The 13006-nt window shown below is 39.9% G+C and overlaps 1 long non-coding RNA gene across 1 annotated transcript; it reads left to right on the top strand.

Moving 5' to 3' along the window:
* Positions 1 to 4791: 4791 nt before the first annotated feature.
* LOC109199739 (uncharacterized) lies at positions 4792 to 7688 on the top strand. Its single transcript, XR_002060043.2, has 5 exons — positions 4792 to 5091; positions 5173 to 5988; positions 6128 to 6299; positions 7175 to 7275; positions 7417 to 7688. It is a non-coding gene; the product is annotated as an uncharacterized LOC109199739 (long non-coding RNA).
* Positions 7689 to 13006: the final 5318 nt, after the last annotated feature.

Raw genomic sequence — 13006 nt, 5'->3', positions numbered from 1 at the left:
CACTCACTTCTGACTTGGAGTGTCACCACTTTCTGTAGCAGGATGTCTCCACTCTTGGTGTAGACGGTGCAGGTGTAGCTAACACTGTTCTCATATCGGGGGGGGGGGGGGTCAGAGTCAGACTGAAGTCTTTATTTCTCAGAGGTTCTTCATTCATCTCTGTGCGGTCAGTGTTATCCTGGCCCTGTAAGTGAGACTGGTTTTCATCATTCTGATACACATGGACCATCTTGTTTTGGTGTTTCCACTTTGACATTCCGAGGAATGTCTTCTTCTTCTTCTATTTTAAATGGCAGCTGGGCAGGTGTATCCCAGTGTGTCGCCTCCACCAGCTGTGGCTGATGGTCTGAGAGGAGAACAAAGCAGAACATCAAGTGGACAGACAGACTTTAGTGAGTGAGGTTGATCCATGTCCTCTGCTGTGTAACCAGCAGCTCCTGTTTTCAGTGTTTCTCTGACTTGAGCTGAACTGCTTGTGTGGTGATGTGTGAGGCTGCACAAACAGCTGTGCAGCTTTGTATTCTAATTGTGCTGTTTTGTTAGGTTGTTGTTAAACTTCATGATGGAAGCAACAAGCTGGTAGGAGATTTTTAAATTAAAATTAAATTATCACGCAGTCGTACCTTTTCTTGTGTTCATCATTTTATATCTACAGTAAATGAAGACACCAAGGGCAACAGCCAGGAGAACCACAGGAACCAGGACAGCTGAAAGAACTATGTGCCAGACTGGAGGAGGCTCTGTAGCACAAACACAAACCTTCTGAACACCATGCAGCAGATTTTGATGAATTCCATCAGTGTTCACTATGACCATGACTTCTGATGCTGCTGTTTGTGCTAATAGCTTGCCCTGCTAAGAAGCGTGTCTGCTTGTACAAAGGCTGTTCAACCTCAGAATTTACACTCTGCACATCACGGATATGCAGAAGAATGACAGAGAGCTGAAACTCTGAGGGTGCGCCGGTTTACTCAGTTTGACCATCTGTTGAAGGTAACGTGCTAACATGGCTAATGCTAGCATCACCGCACATAGCCCAGTTATGTTAAGGTCATCGTAGTTTATGAAAATTTTACGTCGCAGCTCTACAAGCTCGCTACGTGTTTTTTAAGCTGCTGTGCTCCCAAATAAAGCTGGAAGCAGCTCAGACTGTTAGAACCAGCACTGAGCGCTGTTATATTTATACAGTGTTAGAGCAATGGTTGCAACCTACAGCCTTTAAACTCGTGCTTAAAATGTTGATGTTACCACATTACTTTATGATACTTAGAGTTAAAAGAACTGAGACAGGCAGATTAAAATAATAGCTGTAATTTCTCCCATTCCTTATATCAATTATGGAGAAGACACCACTGATTTCAGTTCATTTAATTTAGTATGTGAGTGCACAGATTCAAACTCAGCTGGACATGGATGATAATCAAAAGATGTATATACAGTAGCTTGCAAAATTATTCGGCCCCCTTGAACTTTTCCACATTTTGTCACATTACAGCCACAAACATGAATCAACTTTATTGGAATTCCACGTGAAAGACCAATACAAAGTGGTGAACACGTGAGAACTGGAACGAAAATCATACATGATTCCAAACATTTTTTACAAATACATAACTGAAAGTGGGTCAGGTGTGGAGCTTGCAGCTCTGGCTCCTGACCAGACTTCCAAACCCAACATATTCATGTGGCACAGGTGATAAATAATTGGTGGACCATTGTGTTATCCAAAAAACCCCAAAATATTTTTATTCACTTCCATAACACTGTATGAAGTAACATGCTACACTCCAACCCTTAGAACTGAAGAAGCTTCTCGGATGAGAGGTGAAACGTCTTCAAGCAACTTAAAGAAGTCCAGACGCTTTTCTTTCCAAGCTCCTTATGTTACACAAATGCAGTTTATTTTTAGCTTTGTTTTGCTGTTTTTAAGCCATTTTTTCCCCAAGAAATATCTTCATAACTTCATAAGTACACAAGTACAGGAGATAGCCACATTAATATTTCAGGGCTGACCAACACATTTAACCTCTGTTGCAAAATGAGGTTATGTTACTGACTCGCTCATGTTACTGACAACTCTCTCTGTAGCAGATGGCTGGGGTCCTTTAAAATTAATGAGGCGACCCTTCTTTATTGGCATTCACACAATAAAGAATAAAGAGAAACAGGAACTCAATAGTGTGGATGCTTAATCAGCATTCACATAATAATAAATCTGAGGAATAGTAATAAGTATGCATCTTCGCATAGGCACACTAAATAAAATATAAGTCAAAGTGTCAGTTACCCACAGAGTCAAAGGCCTGTGAATAAAAATACATTTTTAATCCAGCACTGATGTAGATTGCCTAATGTGAAGAGGAAGATCCAAAGCTTCCAAGAGAATGCTCGGTCTCCTCTAAGTTTCAGCCGTGATTTAGGGACTGAGAGCAACAGATGCTCAGCGGACCAGAGTGAACGAGGGGGGGGCATAGGGCTTCAGCAGATCGGACAAATATACAGGTGCCATACCATTTAAGGATTTAAAAACCAGTATAATGATTTTTAAATGGATCCTAAATTCAATTGGAAGCCAGTGTAGGGAGGCCAGAACCGGAGTAATATGCTCAAATTTCCTTTGCCACAGCATTCTGCACCAGTTGTAGGCATGACAGAGTGCCCTGGCCAACCCCTATTAAAGGGAGTTGCAGTAATACAAGCATGAAGTTATAAAAGCACAGATGACAGTTTTCAAATCACAACTGGTTTGACCTTTGACAGACATCTGAGGTGCACTGCAAAAACTCAAAATCTTTCAATTTCAAGGTAAATATCCCCATACGGTAAAAAAATATATTTTAGAATATATTTTGAAATATATTTCAAAATATACAAAAAATGGCCAAAAAATATATGCGCTAAAATACATTTTAAAATATTTTAAAATGTATTTTAGCGCATATATTTTTTATAATATGTAGTCATTCCATACATATTCCATCTTATGTATGGACAGAGTGCACACTGAAGTTCATAAACCATAATAAGGACAAACATTTTATCAAAACACATACAAGCAATGGTTCTATATATCATATCACAAATGACAATCTCAAATTTTTACCCTCACAATGATCTTCTGCATTTAACACAGACTTAATGGTGTTATACAAAACACGAGGGTTACGTCAATTAACAGCAATGAGTTGAGAAAAATAGGAGTTTTTGGCAGTCTTTACTGCCCTCTGATAAACTTTCCGGCTTGACTTAAGAGCTTCGTGCAGTTTGTAATTTTTCCATCGCCTTTCGCATCTCCTACATTCTCTTCTTCTTTTCTGATGACTCGAGTAAAATCAGTTTGCCAAGGAATAGCCTTTGGTTTACACTGTCTGAGTCTTAGAGGAGCAATAACATCAAGAGCAGATTTACAAACAGAGTCCAGATGAGAGAGTAATCCATCTGAGGTAGACGACTCAGAGGGACGGGACACAAGTTGGTCAAACAATGTAGAAAAATGCTCAGCAGTATCTGAGCCAAAGGCATGACAGCACTGGAGAGGTGCAACCCATTTAGCAACAGGACTAAGAGGAACAATGTCAAATAAAATGGGCACATGGTCAGAGAATACAGCATCCTCGACATGTAAGTTACAGACAGATAACCCACATGATAACACCAAGTCCAATGTATGACCACATTCTTGAGTGGCACCTTTAACAGATTAAACAAGGTTATAAGAGTTCAAGTCCATAAAGTCCTTAGCCAGGGGATTCCCTGGGCAACAGATGTGAATATTAAAATCACTGAGCAGCAAGATGTGGTCATACCGTGATGCACAGTCAGCAAGAAAGTCCAAAAACTCAGATAGGAAATCTTTCTTTTATCTAGGAGGCCAATAAACTATTGCACACAGCACCGAAGGCGAGTGGCCCAGTTCACACAAACAAAGTTCAAAGCTGGTGTAGCGTGCTGGTGAGGATAGCTGCTTAAAGTCAAAGTGTGCTTTAAAAACAACAGCTGATCCCTCCACCGCGACAAGAAGCTCTCGGAGCACTAAAATAAGCACAGCCAGCCGGCAGTAGTAGTGATATTTCACCTGCCTGGCCCTTCCAGCTTCTCTCACTTTTGGATCTCAGAAAGGAGAAAAGGACGGACAAGGAACTCAGAACCAACACGCCTCTTGGCCCGTCGTCTGTTCACCCTCCCCTCTGGAACCTGACCTCTGCCTCTCACAATAAGCTCTCCCTTTATGTAATTATCAACCCACCAGCAATAACCGTCAACCCCTCAGAGAATCCTGAACCTTGGTCTTTTCTCTTCTAGAAACCCTTTTGTGGTGACAGCTACTTCCTTTGTCTCCCTGTCAGTCCAAGCTGTGTAATCAATAAACTGTACTTTGACCTGTCAGCTCCTGTCCATGTCTGCATTTAAATCCAAACCCTGAATCAGCCTAGTCGCCCATGACAAGCTCATTTACAAGTAATTATTACGTTGAAAAAAAAAATCAGAACCCATTGTGTGGATACATGACTTTATATGATGGAAGTATATCAAACTCAACCAAATGATAACCACAGTTAAAATGTTATCATTTTCCATAAATCACTAAGATAGTGACACAGCACATCTGTAATCAGTCTGACCACAGCACCTGGTAAGATTAAACATTTTCAGTAAACGTGAGAGTGGAAACATCAATATGTTGCTGTTTTCATGTTATCTATAAACAAGATGAAAATGAAAGTAACCTGTGAACCGGGGGGTTCTTAGAAGTCACGTGTTCTGTAAAAATGAAAGTAAAAACAGATTTGGAAGACTTTAAAACTGTGGATAGGTTCACATTCTGGCTTTGTCCAGCAAATGTAGGTTCATTTTAATCCAAAGCAAAAATGAAATCATTTATTTAAACTTTGAATTAAGTAAATACTTCATGTTTCAGGTATGGGTTCTTGGTCTTCAAAAACAGCTACTCCATCTTCACGTACATTTATTCAAAAGCTATAATCATACGAGTTGTCATTCAATAAAAAATGTACTATACATTGACATTATTTTCTCTTTAAATTGTTTCTTGTCAGTTCTTGAAAACCCATGGAGGCAAATTAACTTTGGGTGAGTGAAGCTCACGGAAAAAAAATACATTCTATTTAGTCCATCTAAGGTGTGAGATAATATAATATTTCCTTTGAGCAGAAAGAACCCAACTGACCAGCATTTTGTGGAGAACTACAAACCTCAGGTTGAAGAACAAAAGCTTAGGATCCTCCCTTATGGTCCATTGTGACTGGAAAATCTAGTTTAATCAATTCTGTAAACAGTGTCTTACAAAAGAGAGTACATCGCGAGGTTTTGGTGGAGAGCACATCTGGTACCAGCTGCACCAAAGATGTATGGACAGAGTACAACTATGCCAATAACAGTGAATATGTGACTCACTAAATAACTTGTAGCAAGAGCAGCAATCTGGCTGTGTCCATGAATGTGCAGGTTGGTGAAGGCTTTTATCTATGTTTTACTGTCATGTATGCCAAGTTAACAACATGTGGTGGAGACCTGGCATTGTATAGTCTTATGTTCAGCCGAATGAATGCACCATGTTCAGATCCTATCAGTTACATTAATATTATTATTATTATTAGTTATATTACTAGATACAATAGCTATTATTGTCTAATTTCGTTAGCCTCTCCCCCATCACCAGCTTGTGTTACAAATGCCGCTTTCTAGTAGTAGTGGCACTCTATCAGTGCCAGGTTCTCTATCAGATTCGCCCCTTGCTCACCACTTCTGGTTTCAAAAGGCCAAAATAGGAACTTACAAAATTTTCACCTTGAAGTTTCGGTATGGAATTCCACTAAGAGAACCTACAGGATCCGGAATGGAAACACCTTTTACTCTTTTGTCCTAAATGACATGGTGGGGTTCAATTACACCAGCAGAAGACAGAGAAGAATTCATGTGAAAGATGTCAAACAGGCACTAAAGGGCCACATAAATGATGGTTACAAGGTAGAGTTGTTTTTTAAATTCGGCAGTTTTAAATTCTGATACTCAGTTAAAAGAAAAAGATCTTTGTATTATTTTGGTAATTTTTCAGTAATTCATCATTTTACATTATTTGTTTTTATATTTACACTTTATCTTTTAGTTCAACCCTGAAAATAAACTGTCAAAAGACAATGGATACTACAACAGAGCTCCAACTGAGAATGACAAAGTGCACGTTTTGGTTTGTGTTGTTGATGCCAACACTGTATCTCTGAAGAATGGTGCCATTGTGGAGGTAATGCAGGATGTCAGAGATGAAGCCAGTGATCTGGGTGAGCAAAAATCACTGCTTTTTCTTTTTACAATGGGAACTAACTGCCTTAAAAAATCTAATATAAGCCATCATTACTTGTTTTTGTTTATTGTCATTTCCGTGCAAACACCCATCAATAAAGAATAACACTTATTCACACTGTTAAGCTATTAGTCAGTTCTTAATTACTTATTTTTAAAGCATTATTCTTTCTTAGTATATAATTTATAAATGCAAAATGTGATTGACAAAGTAATTGGATACAAATTTACATATATAATGACTAAGCTATGAGCTCATTGTATGTGAGTGTGTTAATAGAGGTTTAAGAAATACTTATTCTATAGTTAAGTATCTTGCTTGAGCTCATCAAAACAGAAGATTGTTTTTGCCTTATACAGCATTTCTAAGTGAAAATGAAAGTACCTGAAGAACTGAACAAGTGTGAGCTATCTTCACAACAGCAAATGGCACAAAGACATACAGAACATACAAACAGGAAGCAAACATAACCCACCTGAGATTTGCAGAATGTAGGTAAGCTCAGAGTCTAAACCAGAGTTTGTAAGAGAGGGCTACACTGAGCAATTGGAGCCACAGTGTATCCGTTTCTTTGCTAAAACACCCACAGTTTCCCCCTGTATATCCTGTACATTTTCTCAGCTGTCAATTCTATTCCGTCAACATCAGACTTATATGTGCCACGTGGCAGCTCCAAGTACCTGGTCTTTGGAGTCACAGTCGTAACCGCAGTCATTTAGAAGTTATCAAATTTTTCACGAGTCTTCCTCATAGAAATTGGACCACAGTCTTTTATGTACAACCAGAAGTGTTAGGAAGCACTTATCTCACATCACAATCCATTCACCCAACATTTGTGTTGTATTTGGTCAGGGATTCCACAAGTGGCAATTTTCACCAAAATTGACGAGGCTTTTCCTGAGATAAACCATGATGTGACAAATGTCTACAAGAGCAAATCTCTTTAGCAAAAGGTATATTATTTTAATAGAATTTTATACAGAAATGCAATATAATTGAACTGTCAAAATAATATTCTCATATTCTTTGTAATTCTGTTAACAACCCTGATCTTTGATCAGTAATTTCTGAACTTTTTTTTTTTTTTAATTTAGATTCAGCAGTTCAGCAAATGTGTGGGCACCCCTATTCACTCTAGTGAAGAACTACCATTCAGAAACAGAACTCAATCCTGACATTGATGCTATAATAATGAACGCCCTGAGAAACATCATTGAAATTGGAAATGACTCAACGAAAAGTTACAATCCCAGATCTAGACATCCACTGCACTGAAAGTGTAGTTTTGGTTCAAGTGTTAAAACCATTACAGTCATTGTATGTGGTACATTGTGTGTGAAAAGCATGGTTTGATTAAAAGTCTGAAATCAAGAAATTTAATGTCTATATTATTCTGAAAATTTATGTGTTTTAAGACTAGTAGAAAAAAAATAATTCTCCAAATTTGTTTTTTAAATGTTTATTATTAAAATTGTTGTAGTTTCCTTTATTACCAGATGTTCTGTCAAAGGCCAAAGGGAGACTGAACCTATAAATACACACATGAGGAAATTAGGGAGATATGAACCCCTGGGTGAACAAAAATTCCTCTGAATGTAATCAAGAAAACAAATCAAGAAGCAACTAAACATTGAAACCTCTGAAACAGAAAGGGGGACTTATAAGATATGAGTCTAATCTCCTCGGTGCCATCAAAATAGGAATCGACATGAAAAAATATTAAAAGAACTCAAAATTCAAAAATCGTAGAACAAAAATCATCAAACAATATATTTTTTTAACAATATACCAATATAGCTAAAAGCCAAAGGTATAATACATCATTTCATCATCACACTGTTTTTATTACAGTAAAATTCTGCTTAATTAATACAAAACATTACAAAAATTCAAATAAGAGTTTCTTGTCCTAAAAGGAGTCAAACTTAACAGAACTAAACTAAACTTTTTTATAAAGCTCCACAGCAAACTGCTGAACCAAAATCAAACTTAAATGAACAACAACAACAAAAAAACTACCAAACAACCGAAACACAAACAGAATCTTAAATTCTGGCTGATTAGATCAACTAAAACACATGGGGGGGGACAAAAATGGCAAAAAAAAAATGTAAAGAACTGAGATCTCCATAACTACATTATGGGTCTTTGAGTTAAGTCTGGAAAACACACAAAGCTTCCATAAAAAGGGAAGCAATCTTACTCTGGCAGGAGTTCTGGCCTACAGGGAATGGGACATATAGGGGCTTGCAAAAGTATTCGGCCCCGTGAACTTTTCCACATTTTGTCACATTACAGCCACAAACATGAATCAATTTTATTGGAATTCCACGTGAAAGACCAACACAAAGTGGTGTACACGTGAGAAGTGGAACGAAAATCAGACATGATTCCAAACATTGGAGTCAGTTAAATTAGCATCAAAGCATTTTTGATTCTGGATCCAACTCAATGCAAGAAGGCAAATGTGACCCAGCAGGTGTAGAAGGTTAACAGACTACATCGTCCATCATTTTAATGGATCACCTTTGACAGTTTTATGGACAAAGTGAGTTCAAAAGGTCAACAGGTGCAAAGCCAGCTGCACAGTAAAAACAATGAATGCTCCCGACAGTTTGGTCAGTTCTGCTGTCAAAAGTAATCTATAAATTTTGGAAATGAGGGGTTTTTGAAAACTTTGGGTAGTTTAGGCTGTCAGAGAGAGTGTCAGGTGCATCTTCAGCCGGGCCAACTTTAATTAACCCCATGTTTGGTCTTGTCACCAAAGGCCATCCCAGTTATACTTGTTCGTTTGGCTCTTGGCGAAGGCGGTCGCACTTTTCTCATCTCCTCTCCCTTAGCTTCCCTGATTAGCCTCTTGTGTCCTTGTCTGGTCTCGTGTTTTTTTGTATTTCTTTTCCCTGAAACACTCTCTCACAGTCTGTTCTCTAAAACCTAAAAGAGAATTATGGATTTGATCAACTGGTCTCTGAATGCAATTGACACCCTTTTCTCAATGAGAAGTCTGGGCTCGGGTGAGCCTGAGTGCTGAAGATATCTACCTATTCGGAACCATGATAACAGGGTTCTTGCTGATCGGAGCTGGTTTGGCCCTGGCTTATCGAAGAATTAAGGAAGCGGAACCGGCTGTTCAAACCTCCACAAGGCTGCCCGCTGGGATTGAAACGATGGGACGAGGCGTGATTTCTCAAAATGGGCTCATTGAGTGCAGCACAGATAAGATCTTGGAGAAGCTCACGGCTGCCGTGAATATTCAGAATAAGACCTCTGAGTGCAAACTGGATTACATCTGGAGGGGCTCGCTCGGAATAACACCTCTGAGCGCAAATTGGATCACATCTTGGAGAAGCGCACGGCGGTCGTGAGTTCTCAGAATCGGCTCTTTGAGCACAAGAATGACAACATCATGGAGCGTAAGTTTGATAACATCATGGAGAAGCTCACGGCTCTCCAACGGGAGATTGAGAGACCAGTGTTGGACTGTTAGAACAGCTTTTGAAATTATATGAGTTGTTCGCACTAAAGTAAAACCACCATCACTTCATGCGGCTACCCCTTCGGCGCCAGCTGTGGTCTCAAGGCTGGAGCTGAAAAACAACACCCTGATAATGACTGTGTTCAGACTGTTCTTTCCATTCTATGCAAGGCCACCTGGGTTGGCTGGAAGACTGTTTACTTAGCCTGGCAGGGCGAAGGACACTGTCTCAGCTGAACTCTGGACACATACACACACACAGACATATACACATGCAGATATACACTCATCCCCCCTCTCCCCTCCAAACGCCTTCGACGCTTATTCCCCTCCGATGCTGACGGTGGATCAAGGAGACCAGCGCATAGGCTGCAGGCTCGGATGTACTGTCTACACTGGCTGTCTCTCACCCTTTACCATCCCTGTTGCTTGTCATGTGTTTCTTTGGTGTATTAATAGTTTTCCATGTGCTATGTGAGGGGTTTTTTTTTCTGTTCTCAAACTGATCTCCCTGTTGGAGCTCAGTCTGGGGGGAGTTCTTTTTTCTCCTTATCTTTCCTCATGTTGTGCTTTTCCATGTTATACCCCTCTGACCTGTCTTCCCCATGTGATGTTTGTGTAATGTATGTATGGTCGGAAGGGTAAGATGGCGCCGGCACGGCTGGCAGCCTTAATCCAATTTCCCTCAGGATGAATAAAGTATGATCAATCAAAGAAAGCACAAGTAAAACTTTTTTATTCACAAATATATCTTTGATTGTTAAGAATTTATGATCTTGTCTTTTATACATATCTGTGGTGCTTGCATACTGCAATATCACCATATAATATAGTCCAAAAAATAGAAGTTTGTAAACTTTTTAAAAATGCAAAGCCATGTACACTTGTGCACTTCAAAAATTCCTTGTATACTGTACCTTCTTGCACGCCTTTGTTTCCTGTGTGTGTTGTTAGTTAGAAATCAAACTGTAAAAATATGCCAAAAACATTTATAGTTACTTAAGACCGTTTTTAATTTCTTTTCTTTAGACCAAATCCCCTGTACTGTCATGGTTGCTGTGTGGCAGGCAGGAGTTGGACCCAGTATGCAGGCACTCAGGCATGAGGTTTAAACACAAAGAACTCAGCTTTATTTGCTGGCAGGAGAAAGTCATACAAAAGCAAACTAAACTCACAGTGAGACACAGGGAGATACACACAGCATGAGGGACAACATGACACTGACTCAGAGAAACACAGGGTTTAAATACACCGGGAAGTAACGAGGGGAATGAGACACAGAAGGAGAGCACAGCTGGGGGAAATCAGAACTGACGAGACAAGGAAGCGTAAACTGAACACACTGAGATAAGACAGAGACCTTCAAAGTAAAACAGGAAACACAGACTGAACAACAGTGGCGGTCCTAGCCTGTTTGGCGCCCTGGGCGAACACCCCCCCCCCCCCACACACACACACACACACACACACACACAAAACATATTAAGGATTATACATTAACATAAAACTGTTGTCGGAACCATACTGAATTTCACCAGAGAAACACACACACACATATGAAGAGAGAGAGAGTATGCATAGTATGCAAACGGCTACCAAACAGCCATCATAATTCATCATACAATGAGAACAGGACAAATCAACAATTGACACTGACTAATTAATATTAAAATCTGTATTGTTTGGAGTTTAGTCTGTTACTCTTGCTATTTTTACCATTTCTTCTTGGAGCAACTGTAACGCACATAATTTCCTTAGGGATTAATAAAGTATTCTGATTCTGATTGTTTCAGGATGACCTGCCATTATCCAATGACACATCTGCTTACCTGTAACTTTTGCTCGTTTCTCCTCCTCTTCTTTTCTCTTTTTTCTAAACTGAGCCCCTGATGGTTTTGAACTTTTCTTGTCCATCTTCCATTGGTTTTAATTTTGCACTCCAGTATGAACACAAATCCCCCAACTCAAGGATCACCACAACATGACCTAATAGACCTACACCTTAGTTCACAGATTCGCTTTGTCTAGGGTTTATTTCTGGCATTTCGCACAACCCAGGATTCATGAATCATGAATACATAATGGGCTTGGATTTACATCATTATGAATGAAATGTGCTCTATTTGGAAGCAGCCAGGGCTCCTCCCCTTTCGACGGGTTGTGTGTGAGATTTTAAATAATCAAACTGTAAATTTTAAATTGTTATTGACCCCAAGTCCTAAAGTGTAGATTTATTTTCTTACTCTTCTTATATATGTTGTTTGTTTACTTGGACTGCTGTAACTGGAGCCTCGTCATCTCGTTCTCTATATACTGGACTGTATGTAGCTGTCTGGTAGCAGAGATGACAATAAAGTTTACTTTGACTTCAGCAGCGAGCAGGCGCACCGAGGGCTCTCACGCTCACTTTTCGCGTATAGAATTTCGAAAAAAACATCGGTGCAAGTTATAAGTCTGTATCATGATGTCTGGTGTTTTTGTGTTTGTTGGTTTGTTTTTATTTTGTTTTATTTTGCGGGTTGGTTATTAGATGCTGCTCCAGCCAGCTAGAGAATCCCCCGCCGCCCCGCCCTCTCCTCCCTCTGCCGCAAGCAGCAGGTGCACCTCGCAAACGGAGGGCGCCCTTACTCCCAGCAAATGGGCGATAGAAAACCGATCGGTGCCTATGACATTCCCAGTATGTGCTGGCATGACGTCGGGGCATTTTTTTTTTTGCCGATTCCCGTGATGCCGCCCCCCACCACTATGCCGCCCCGGGCAACCGCCCGTGTCGCCCGTATCAAAAACCGCTACTGCTGAACAAAAGACACAGACTCACATGCAGGCACTACAACAGAGGGAACAGAGACGTGGGACCAGGGCAGACACAGACACTGACTGGACGTGGGGATACAGCAGACAGGGGAGACAGCAACTATGGATCACAGACAGAAAACCAGAACACTAAAACTCTAACAAAACCCCACCCAGAGAACCTAAACTAAGAATAATCCTAAAACCCATAAAGCAAAGCTAGAATATAATGAAATAATAAAATCAAAGAACCAAAAACACAAAACACTGGGTCGACAACCCACGGACCCTAACATGTACACATATACTGACTCAGAGGATGAGCATCCTACAAAAAAACGGTTTCCCCAGGCCCCTCGAGTGAAAATACCAGGTAATAAAATACTGTCTAGTGTCTGTGTACATATCTGTGTTTT

The sequence above is a fragment of the Oreochromis niloticus genome, unplaced genomic scaffold (assembly GCF_001858045.2).
Source record: "Oreochromis niloticus isolate F11D_XX unplaced genomic scaffold, O_niloticus_UMD_NMBU tig00000744_pilon, whole genome shotgun sequence".
NCBI lineage: Eukaryota > Metazoa > Chordata > Actinopteri > Cichliformes > Cichlidae > Oreochromis > Oreochromis niloticus.
Note: the sequence above shows the minus strand (reverse complement) of the source record. Positions and strands in the feature narration are given on the sequence as shown.